The following is a 13,196-nucleotide window of genomic DNA, read 5'->3' as shown; positions in this document are numbered from 1 at the left end:
GGTCATACTTTCCTACTGGATGTTCAAAAGCAAGTTAAAGCAAACATATTAATTAATCTTTTACATTTCTGACCAAATTGAATCATAGTAATTCCTTTATAATTTTAGAAATTTATAATTATAAATAGACTAATCAGGTTTTTAAAAATCTTTTCGTTTATTTGATACAGGATCTCACATACAATTCAGACTCATAGTGATCCTCCTGTCTCAGTCTTCCGAGCACTGGGATTACAGATGTGCACCACCACACCAGGTTTCAGGGCAGGCACGGTATGCCCAGGGTTCTGGGGCCAGCACAGCATGTGGTTCTGGGGATGGAACTCAGGATCTTGCACTTGCCCGGCAGGAACTGAGACTACCCAGCTACCTCTCCAACCTGACTAATCGTGTTTCGTTGTCAATCAGCAGAGAGATCTCTTATTAAAAAGAATACAAATTTTTATCTAATATATATTCTTAAGGATTCTGTGGGTCAGGGAGATAGCTCAGTGGCATAAATGTCCGCCTGGCAGGAGCAAGGTCCTGAGTTTGATCCCCGGTAGGAAAAAAAAAAAAAGAAAGAAAGAAAAAGAAAAAAGAATATTGGTAACTTTTACCTCAATTACCTCCATATATTATATTATCTACTCAGACCTTTGATTTCCAATTTTGGTTACCATATCCTGGGCATTCTGGGTTAATTTCTTCAATTGGGCCTAGGTTGGGTATAGTCTCATTTTTGTCTATAGGTTGTAGAGCAGTCTCCAGGTAGTCACTGTCATAGGCCTGCACATCAGCTCCTTGAAAGGTAGAAGCAACTTCTCCAGATGTGGGTTCATGATACAGCAGGGCAGCATGTCCTGGGACCCAGATGGGCTGTTCAGCATTCTCTGAAGTAACACAAGCGTGTCCTCAGCCCCAAATTAGGAATGGGCTGGGTGTTTTTATTGTCCAGTATGAAGATCTTTCCAAAGGACTCTTCCTAGTCTTTTTTGCTTTACCTGAGTGAATTGTCTTTTAAATGTTAATGTTTTATCCTTAGAATTTAAAAATTTAATATACTTAAGGCAGTATAGTAAAATGTGAATTGAATTTATCCCCGCCTTCCTTTTTGTAATAGAATTTTGAGAGTAAGGTGAGCATGTTTAATAATTTTGTAGACCTTGAGAACCATATTGTTAATCTGTTGAAACCAATAGGGAACAGAAGACCCCAAATCCTTGGCTTCACTTTCCTTATTATAGATTTCTCAATCTTTGTCAAGAGAAGAATGACCAATCAAGCGATACAAGAGTCTGGGGTTATCAGAAAAGTGCTTTGAGTAGATTGAATCATAACATTGATTTTTCTCTCTTCTGATTTGGGCTGAAGAGGAGGTGCCCCGAAAGTCTTGGGCCACATCAGGCAGTGTGAGCTGGGGATTTTGTGCCAGTACACCCCTTCCCTACACACTCAGCTGGCAGGGAGGAGTGGGATGTGCCCGGCCACCCCCCTGCAGGCTAACCCCGTGTGCCAAACACACCAGCAGCTGTTTTTGTTCTGGCTGCTGGAGGGCCTGCTGCTGTTCGGAGTTGGAGCACAGGCAACCCACCCAAGCTGAAGAAGCAAGCCTTGCTGCTGCGGTCATCTCCATTGCAGGGTTTTGCTCAGAGTCTGGAGGGCACAAGTGGCCAGGGGAGCCAGTGTGGCTGTGCCAGCCAGAACCGCATCCCACCTTCCCAGCATTTGGTGGCGACGCTTCTGGATGGTTGTGCACGCCAGCCGCCTCAGCTGGGCAGGGTGCGCAGATGCGGGAGTAGCTGGGAAATCCTGGCTGAGTCTGCGCAGGACTAGAGGGCAGGGCCCCCCGCACCAGCCTGTGCCCCACCCCCCGTGGCACCATGCCTGAGCCAGCTGCATATAATTAAAAAAAAAAATTCTTTCCAAAGCAAATCATCTTCCAGATTTAGACATGTTTTAGTTTTAGGGTTTTGTTTTTTTTTAAATCTCTCACAGTTCCTTTCATATATGATTGAGAGAAGCGAGACAGTTCAAGCTCTATTGGCGGGGCTGTTGTCCCGCCCCCTCCATACTCGATTCTAAAATACCGCTCCAAGCCAAATCCTTTGCTATTTTAAAAGGTAAAATAAATACAGAAATTAAGCATACAACAAACATTTCTCCATGCATCTATGAGACTGTTTATCCTGTGTATAACGACTGGTAAATCAATACCTTTTTGTCTTTGGCTTCTTCTAAGCCCATAGCTCTCTATGGCTTCTCCTTTTTTTTTTTTTTTGCAGGACAGGGGATTGAACCCAGGACCCTGTGCTTGCCAGGCAAGCACTTATTCTACTGAGCTATCTCCCTGGCCTTCTCTATGGCTTCTCTTAAGCTTGTTTTATCTCTCTGGCCCTAGGGAACCTGTTTGGCCCTAGAAAACTTCCATACCCTAAGTTTCACACCTGATGATGCCAATAACAATGCACTCCTGTGATGAAGACTGACGCTACCAATGCACTTCTTGCCCCCTTTTGCATGCACAGTGAGAAGGGTCCTCTCACCCTCTGTCTTCGTACCCTGGATCTGGTCCATGTTCATAGTACCATATGCTGCTTCCCATGGAGCTCTTGATATTCCAGGGGGAAGGACGGTGAGTAGATGGCAAAAATAGAGATAAGGGACAAAAGTTGAGGTCAAGTGAAGTCCTCTCTCCTGATGGAAGGAAAGGAAGCTGCTCAACCACCATAGGGGCGTTGATTCACACATTTGATAAGGTTAGTGTCATGTGATGCAGGCTTGCCTGGCAACAACTAATGGCTTGCTTCTGGTGCTCACCCCAGGAGTTTGACTCATTCCAGCTTCAGCCACTCCCTACATCTTGCTATCATTTAGTGTGTAATACTGCTCTCCGAGCTCTGATCACGTGACTGTCTCTGATTAGCTTGCATGCATTACTGGTTAATTATATTGAGTTCTGGCATAGCACCTGGCACGTCCTAAGGACTGTCTGCTCAGTAAGTAAGTGAAGGAATTTAAACTATGAGTTAAGAAAATCACTTCATCAAAGTCTATATGGACATTTATCCAGATATAATGTACAATATCAGTTGTAATTTTTATTTATTTGAATGGATTATTTGTTGTTATCCATTTTGAATACAAATGAGTCCAAATGTAGAGCCTTTGTGTTTATAAAATGACTAGAAAAAAAATCATGGATGTGGGAAATCCCCTGCTCAACCACAGGAAGCTGTTGCTATCCATTCATTCATGACCATGACTTTCTAAAATACTTCAGTGGCCATTCTTGAAACTGGTCATCCAAGTTCATGTCATGGGCACGCCAAGGAATTTATCCTTTAGGGGAGAAAAAAAATCTCATTACCCTCTCCCCACTCTCTTTTTTAAAAAAAATTGCTATTTCTGGTTCAGCAGATAAAGAGATCAAAAACCAAGATTTCATCTTTGTTTCTATTTTTAATTTTAGGGAAGGGTCTACAGGGTGTTCAGGGTCTCACTCCTAGATCGGACTGATAGTGATCTGCCTGTTTACAGCCTCCAAGAGCTGGGATTACAGGTGTACACCACCACGCCCAGTCTCAATTGCTGTCTCAGCATGCCCTGATGGGCAGGCAGCACAGCAGGCCGGGGGAATTGAACCCCGCAACCCCTGCACCTGCTTGCAGGCAAAGACTTCATCTTAAGAAGTTTGAAACTGAGTAAACGTAAACAACTCTTCCTGGATCCATCAGAGAATTGAGGTTGAAGAGTAAATCACTACCCTAACCTGGAGAGACAGCCGCACAGATACAATTTCACAATGAAGTGAAGGTCCCTAAGCAAAATCTGCGTGGGGACGGCTGCCGGGTTAGGAAAGCTATCATTGATGAGCTGCTAGAGGCTCGGTGAGGACAAACCTGAGAGTTAAAAACAAGGAAGGCCACTCTTAGGGGAACTCCAAACAGCTCAGCGTTTTACCTGGCGCTCTACCCGGCTCCCGCAAGGAACATTAAAAATTCCCTCTTGCTGCCAGCAGGGGGAGGAGAAGAGCAGCGTTTTGAAGTAGGAAGCTCACTCGGTTCTCAACCAGATCAGCTCTCGTGGGAATCCCACTTACCGGAAACCGGTCTGCTGACGTCTTATCGCAGTCCGCCAGACGGAGGGAATGGAAATACCCGGCTCTAAAGCCCTCCGGCTTTGTCGTCCCAGCTAAGACTATGAGGCAGGACAGCTGTGAAGTTTATAGCCCAGGGGCACAGGGTCACTGCAAAGCTGAGATGTAATCAGTCATTGGTTGACAAAAGGCTTCATTTCGCTCCCACTCCATGGCTAAGGCGTGGTGGAAGACGACACCTTGAACCAGTATCCAGCGTGCCGTCTATGCTTTACGTTCAAAGCCAAGTGACACCAAACCGACTCGACCAAACAACCACCTCAGCTGACAGGAGACAGCAGCAGAAGCCAGGCTGATGCGGGAGGGGCTGAGGCGCCTCAGAGCAGCAAGCTAAAGCAGCCCAGATTGATATAGCAATGGGTCTAGCTTTTTAAAAAAGGACAACACAGAACAGATAGTTTACAAAGTAGGAAGGTAGACATTCTAAAAGAATTTTTAAAGATGTCAGTGACCAAAAATGCTGTGAAAGAAAGGAGAAATGTGCTTGAAGCACTCACTAGTGTGCTAGAAACAGATGAGCAGAGAACTCCGAAGCTTGGGGGTGTAGCATTAGAAACTTTCAAAATTAAATAAAGAGAAAAAAGAAAAAATCAGATATGACTATTAAGAACTTTGAGAGACGTATAAAAAGTATAAATATACATGAGGGAAATATCAGAAAGAGGGAAAAAAAGAGGATATATTTGAGGCAATCGTGATTGAGACTCTTTCCTAAACTAAAGTCAGACAGCAAACCACAGGTCCAGGAGTTTGAGAGAACACCAGGAAGAGGCCAGATCTATAGCTCAGTGGGACAGCGCCTGAGTTCCTGGGTTTGATTTGGGGAGGGGAAGGAAGGGGAGGGGAAGGAGAGGGGGGAGGGGAGGAGGGAAAGGTGGGAGGGGGAAAATGTGGGAGGGGAGGGGGAGGGGGAGGGGAGAGCAAGAAGGATAAAGACCCAAATAAAACTACATCTAGGTGGACTACATTCAAACTGCAGAAAATCAAAGAAAAAATGTCTTGAAAGAAACAAAGATAAAAATTAATCTGAATTCTCCTCAGGACTCAAATAAGCAAAAGAATGGAGTAAGACATTTAAAGAGAGAATGAGGGGGGCTGGGGAGATGGCTCAGTGGAATAAGCACTTCCCTGGCAAGTGCAAGGCCTGAGTTCAATCCCTGGTTCCGCAAATAAATAAATAAATAAAAGACATCATATGATATAAAAAAGAGAGAGAGAGAGAGAGAGAGAGAGTGAGGGCACAAAACTACAATCCTATGTGAAGAGAAATTATTCTTCAAAAGTAAAGGGGAGCTGGCATGGGGTGTACACCCGTAATCCTAGCACTTGGGAGGCTGAGGCAGGAAGATCACCAGGCATTTAAGTCCAGCTGGAACTACAGAGTGAGATGCAGTTTGTTTTTTTAAATTAATTTTATTGAGAAACAAATAGGAATGAGACAGTTTCAAAATTGATTAGTAAGACAGTTTCAATAATTAATACATTGAATATTGTTGTCTTCATAGTGGTTATTCATGGTACAAGATGCAGACATGATACTCTGTCCAAACACTTAGTACAAATCTTTCTCCTCATTGAATTAAGAGAAAGTAGCTGTTTATCTATCCTACTTTGTATATACAGATACAGAATGGTCCTTCATTTATGTCCCCTTTTATTGTTTAGTTTTGTCAGAGATGGGTATTCCACTGCCATGTAAATATTGTAGGTACATGAATTCAGCAAAAGACTCCAATATAGTCGAGTAGTCCGTAATAATAGTGGGTTATCCGTGGCACTGGCAATGTTGGAAGTTGTTGACTTGGGCCTTTTATAACTCAGCATATTAATATGGCTTTACTTTTTATACCTTGTTTTTATACTTTTCTGCTGGATGGCTAAGACCAAGATAAAGCAAGACCTATAGGGGGCTGGGGAGATGGCTCAGTGGAATAAGTGCTTCCCTGGCAAGCACGAGGGCCTGAGTTCAATCCCCAGTTCTGGGAGGAAAAAGGGGAAAAAAAGGACCTATATAACAAGAAAGGTAACTTTTGTATCTGACTTTTTTTTTTAAGTAAAGGAGAAATAAAGACTTCTTGGGCAAGCAAAAGTAATTTCTGGTCTGAGAAATAATTGTGAGTAGAGCTGCTTTACAAGGAACGTCGCCTGCTGTGGCGGTGCACGCCAATAGCTCCACACCAGGAGCCTGAGGAAGGCGAATGGCGTGGCCCAGTGGCTACAGCCAACTGCACAGAACAGAAAAGGTGTGTCTCAGAAAAACAAAAAAGTGAAACTCTTGGGGCCAGGGATATAGCTCAGCAGCATAAGCACCTGCCTAGCAAGCGTGAGGTCCCGAGCTCGATCCCTGGTACCACACACACACACACACACACACACACACGTTAAATTCTTTTTTTTTTTTTTTTTTTTTTTAAAAAAAAACATAGAAGTCAGAAACTCAGATATGTATGAAGGCAAAAAAAAAAATGACCAAAGGTTCAAATTCTAAAATTTCATTTTTCTTCTCAACCGATTCAAGAAATAACAAATCATAACAATAATGAATTCCATCATTTGTGTCTAATCAGCAACAGTGGCGATGCAAACAATAAGAGGAAAAAATCAGCAACACTTTGTTACTGGGAGGAGCTTCCTCTGCCTATGACGATGTGCAGATTGTGAAAGTGAATTTGTTATCAATGTTTCTTGCTATTTTAAAACCACTTAAAGTGTTAAAAGTACAATTGATACACTGAGAAAGAAAAGAAATTGTATAATTTCCATTTAATGAAAATCACAAAAAAGAAAAGGAAAAAAGAGAACAAGAATGGCAATACATAGAAAAGCATAACACATATGGTAGATGTTTATTCAACTGTATTAATAATTGCCTTAAATTTCAATAGCCTCCATGAACGTGTCAGAGACAGAGACTTTCAGCATGGTTGCATGGGGGGAAGCAGAACCCAGCTACATGTTGGCACCAGAAGCAGAAACATCAAAAGGATGCCCAGGCTTTGGAGGCAGGTTTGTTTATGTTGACAAATACTGGTTGGAATCATTCCCAGAATACCAAGCCCTGCTCTCAGGTGGCCTAGGGCTTATATGAGCTGAGCAAGCGGCAAGTACACAGGCAGAATGGTTGTCAATTGGGGATCAATTCTTTCAGTATGTATCATAGGGGCCAGCCATGTGTCACAGCGGCCAGCTATTTCTAGGGGGCAGAAATATCCAGAATTGGGGCTGCCCAAATAGCTCAGCGGACTAAAGCACCTGCAAGCAGGTGCAGGGGCCGGGGGTTCAATCCACTGACCTGCAAAAAAATATCCAGAATGGGAACAGGAATTATTACCTGACAACTGAGAAACTGAAGCATGCTGGGTAGGGGAGGCATGCTCTGTTCCATTTCTCCCCACTTTTAGTTCCCCTCTGCTTCACACATTACATGTAATCTTCTGAGACGAGGCCAACTAGAAGCCATAACATTAGGGTTGCCAGTGATCCTAAGCTGGGTCCTAGCTAAAATTTCCTCTTTCGTCTTGGTCTTGAGGTGGAGCCCATATGGGAGTGTCTGTGTCTTCCATGTTGCAAAGTCACCTTGTCTTCCATCTTGTCTCCTTGAGGGCCTGGCCCTGTCTGACTGCCTATAATATTTCTATCTAATTCAGCTGCCTACAACATTCCCCCCTCTGAAGAAGTAACTCGAACTGCTGTGAGGAAACCATATGCGATGATCACTTTGGCTTCTTCAGATTGAAAGGGGTCATAGTTGTTGACCAGCAGTCAGAGATACTCTCCAGAGGTTCTATCTAAAGGCCCTCAATAGACACTAGGCATTTTTATCTTGGGTAGGTGGAATTGCTTTAAATCTGGAGAATACAAAGCCAAAGAAACTATTAAACACACATGGGCCAAATAATAACATCAACAGGATAATTATGAATTCAGGCAAAATGATTTTCACCAAGAAAATAGTAATGACTTCAACAAAGATGATAAAGATTGGGTCCAGGGACCTCAGCATTTTATATACCATTGATTTGATATCTAATATTTTGAATAGCTATTGAAACATTAGAAGGATCTGGAAGGTAATAACCTTTTTTAAGTTTGTAATTATAAAAAGACTAGTCAGAATGTTTTGCAGGTCCATTAGCAGAGATCTCTTAAATTTGGTGTTTAATCTCTTTTTTATCTTCCATTGCCACTGGGTACTGTCTCAAATAGGCTGGCCAATCCTATTATTACTGGGCACATGAATTGCCAGACCTGTGGAACACTGAGCACTTTCTGTTGGCAAGTGGGGCCACTGTCTGGGTAGCTGACAAATCTGCATGGGCATCTATTAAAAGTCTAACAGCCCTTCTCCTTATATTGGCAGTTAACCTGGGTTCCATCAGGCTGAGAGGGGAAGACCCATGACCACCTCAATCTGAAACTTCCCCTGACTCCATCATAAACACTTTCATCTTTCCTTCTCTAGCAGCTTTGGACATTTTTGCTTGAAATGTCCCTTCTCTCTGTCTGGATCCAGGGAGGCATAACTTTTCCCGTTTCCTGACTGGCCTTCTTTCCTGTAGCCTGCTAGTATCATTATTCTCATTGTCCATCAACAATTCTATTCTGTATCCTTTCTACTATAAAACACCTCAACACAAATTCATTCCTGTAAACCCTTTTAACTTCTGCAGCTTGTGTCAGATATCTCGTGTCCACTGAGCAAGATAGGACTTTTTGGTTTTAAGGCCTCCTGCAGGCAGCCCTTCCCAAGGAAGGTGAAGATAGCTTTTCTTGTAATGAGACAGGAAACCCTGGAGAGGACTCAGCTCACCTGGGCTGTCTGAGGTGGACAGTTAAGGCCTTATTATGCTTCTATAGACAAAATCTGGTGGATCCCAATAAAGGGAATGTAAAAGTAATCAAACATATTGGCTATAAGTTTTACCTGTATGATTACCTGGGTTTGGGTCTCTTCTAAAGAACAAATTTTCTTGAGAAATTAAAACATGTGTAATCAAAGCATGAGCATTTGAACTAACACCCTTGCTTTTAGACCCCTTTATTTATGGAGTCTGAGAGGTCGCCTGTGTTAACTATCAACATGAAAAACCTGACTTACATTAGAATTCAACTAGGCTTATATACGCATCATGAAATACAAAGCATTTAGTCAGCTTAGGCTAATGTCTCATTCAGTGTTTTACATATGGCCTCCATTGTAAGCAAAGGGCACTTCTAAAAGATTTCTCCTTTTAGCGCTGTTGCTCTGAGTTCTATGTCACAAATACAAGACCTGGCTCTATCTACAGGCCCAAAGCAATTGGACACTGTGTAGCCAGTGTCTTTAGAACTATTTTATTTATTTATTTATTTATTTATTTATTTATTTATTTGGTGGAACCAGGGATTGAACTCAGGCCCTTGCACTTGCCAGGCAAGTGCTTATTCTACTGAGCTATCTCCCTGGCCCCTAGAACTTTTTATGCTGACAGGATTGTATCTGTCCTTGGGGATCTGTTTTGACTAATGAAATACTTTTTTTAAGTCTTACACATGAACAACAATATATATTATATTTGTAAAACATCAGTCTCAGCATCATCTTGATTAGGAAACAACCTGAATATATAGGTAGTATCTCAGTTACAGCTAAAGCAATATATCTTCTAAAGTCTGTTTCTACTGAGGTTGGAGAGGGACAAAGAGACCTGTGCCAATGTCCAGCAATAGGCTGGGTTTCTTTCCTTTAGTCATGATTACTCAGGGCTCCTCCATGGAGATGGCAGGAGCCATCTCCAACAGTCTGGCCAGAGGGAGGAGGCAGACCCAGCGCACTTCAGTCCTAATAATGGACCACCTGGGAGCTGAGTCTGAGCTCTGGGGCCTCCACCTCAGAGTGCAGTCTCACTTCTAGTGGCTGTCTTGGCTGTCAGGGCATGGCTTGTGGGCCTCTTAAGACAGTCCCTCTTATGCTGGTCTGGTCTGTTAAAAAAAGAGTAGCAGATGAATCTCATAAGCAGATGAACCTCATTGTCATTGAACTCTTCTTGAAGCCCAGAGAATCAGACTTGGGGTCTGTTTTGAGACCGCAATAATGGCTGCCATTTTTTTTATCTCTTTGCTTTCTCTCCTTGGTTCTCTCCCAGTTCTGATGATAGGAAATTGTTTCCTTAGTATCTTATAAAGTATCAAGTGAGTTGTCTGAAACAAAACATATCTTTTGTAGCTCTTTTCTATTATCTGGAGCTGACTGAGTAATGAACTTATCTGTAAGAATCATCTTCCCCTCTATTGAATTAACATCTCATGAAGTATGCTTTACCAGTGCCTCTAGTAAGCATTCTAAGAAATCAGAGGGGTTTATCTTTCTTAGAAAATAGCTAAAATTTAATTAGTGAAGACTTGGTTCTAGTTCTGGGATCTTCAAGAATGTACACTTGAAAGAAAAATGTATTTTCCTTTCTCCTGCGTGGGTGGCTATTAGGTCAGCAGAGGTCTGACTGCTTGGGCTCCAGTGGGAACGCGTAGTTCCACTGGTTGTCTATCTCTTCACTACTTAAAATTAACAATACCATATTTATCTTAAAATGTAATAGCAGCTTGTAATGCTGCCTTTTATTAGAAATCAAAGCTTGGTTCAAGATTAACATTCATAAGTCTGAGTAAGTCCTCTAAAGACATCAATGTACTTATCAGGGTCATCTAAAGGTCTTCTAAGATCTGACCTTATCTGTTTTAGGTCACAGAGAAAAAGTCAAATGAACTCTGGAAGTTCTAAATTGCCCATTTACTTCTTTAATAAAGCATATTGTCCTTGAAGAGCTTGTCTAAATTCAGCTAAGGATGGGTGTAGTCTGGAAGAAGCCTGGATTACAGCTTTTTTAGAGGTCTACACTCTCTAGAATAGAAAGGCAAAGAGGGAAAGCCTTACTTTTAGTAATGGTTGGTGAGGCTGTGCCTAACACTGTCTTATCCTTAGGCTCTAAGATAGTGAATGCCTTAGGCACTTGGACTGCCTGGTTCTCCTGTAGCTCATGTCTACTTTTCAGAACTAGATAACAATGACTTTTTAATGCATACAAAATCTGACCATTTTGCTTTTACAGTATCGTTCTAGTTGTAAAATAGTGGCATAATTGATACTTCCTCTGCATTCCATTTTAGCTCTAAGGGGCACATACACAACACACATGTGCAGAAAAATATTAAACAGCTCTTTTTCAGTGTATGAATCAAATGTAACGATGCATTCTAAAGGAGTAAGAGACTTTGACTGTGAAATTCCTATAATCTGGAATGCAAAAAGAGAGAGTTTTGGACATCTCCACCTTACCTCTAATTGAGTGCCCCTCAAAGCACCCCCTGAGTAGAGCACTCCAGAGCAGGTGGATGCTCTTGGAGAGAAGAGAGACAAGATCAGAGCAACCCATCCACCCTTGAACTGGCGCATGACTTTTGTCTCCCAAGAATCTCACAAACTGTGCAAGCCATGCCTTTACTCCTACTGAATGTTTGTATAATAACTGAATGTTTGTTAATGTTACAATTAGTCTAGCAACAGTAATGTCCACACAAGGAAGCATACTTATTCCATAAAAAGGTGAGTCAGAAGCAGAGCACATTCCTTACTGTGCTGTAAAACAGGTCAACTTAAGAGATAGACAAAAGAGACTATTGACTGAATGAACTTTGCCCTCAGCTCTAGGGGGCAAAGATATCTCCAAGACACTTGTGTTCTTCCATCTAATCAGCATGGCAGTATTAAAGGATTAAGCTATATTAAATCTTTACAGCTCACAGGTTAAACTTATGTTCATCACCTAGCAATCATATTTTACATATTGGCAAAAAAAACACATACTTTAAGACTGACAAAAATCTTTCTTACTCTTAATGTGTAAGGCACAGATGTAAATCATCCCTGATAGCCACTGTAGGATATAATTGTTATTATTATTTTGTATTTTAGGGAAGGGTCTACAGAGTGTTCAGGATCTCACTACTAGATTGGACTCATGGTGATCCACCTGTTTACAGCCTCCCAAGAGCTGGGATTAAAAGCATGTGCCACCATGCCCAGTCTGGATGCAAACTACTGCAAGCTGCCTCAGCCTAGTTTCTGAAGGAGTGACTCATTAAGTTATTCTACAAAAAAACTCAGGTAGAATTCATATTTACTAGCAGAAAGAAAAAAGTACAATAGGTAAATGGAGATCTTTTAGTCATCAGGAGCCAGTTTCCACCAAGGAAACTTTGGGTAATGCCATAACCCCTCAGGTGTTCTAAGTTTCTACTGGTACTCACAACCAGAGTGCAATCTCCACAAAGGAATCCAGCAGTTTCTCTGGTCAACATTCCATAAGCCATACGCTTCAATGGGGAGTCACCAAAGAACAGCTGGAGAAATCTGTCCTCTGCTTCACAGAGTGGCAGCTGCTCTAGGAGCATTTACTAGCTAATCAGAGCAACCACTGTTTGCCCAAGTTCTATAAGGGATAGTTAAAAGCCTGAACAAGATCACTTAGCATTTTACAATAAAGGTTTTAAAGTCTACAACTTATCTCTTACCTAAATGGTATCTAGACCTAGGAGAAAAGGTTGGAAATCTTCCCTCACACTAAATGTGTTTTGGTCCCATAAGTGTGCTGCTTTTGGAGACAGCTCCTTCTGGTGTCATCCAGAAGTTGGTTCTCTCCACTGTGCCTCAGGTTTAGCCACCCCAAGGAAACCTTCCCAGAACACTAAGCCGGAACATGGCTTTTATATGTGTCCTCCTGGACGGGCATAATTCCTCTTTGTCTCATCTGACCCAGAGTCAGGATATGTGTTCCTTTTAAAATGACTTCCCTGGACCGGAGAGATGGCTCAGTAGAATAAGCGCTTGCTTGGCAAGCACAAGGTCCTGATTTCAATCCCTGGTACTGCCTAAATAAATAAATAAAATGACTTCCTTGTCCTCAGCGTTAACAAATACTCATTTTCTAAGGGCTTCACTTAGTTGGAACAGTGTATACCTTTTTCCTAATTTCACGTGCCATTAAAAAGGTAAGTACAAAGAGGTAGGAAATTTAGGAGTAAG

Source organism: Octodon degus, unplaced genomic scaffold (assembly GCF_000260255.1).
Source record: "Octodon degus isolate 3935 unplaced genomic scaffold, OctDeg1.0 scaffold00036, whole genome shotgun sequence".
Lineage (NCBI taxonomy): Eukaryota > Metazoa > Chordata > Mammalia > Rodentia > Octodontidae > Octodon > Octodon degus.
This window is presented reverse-complemented; position numbering follows the sequence as displayed.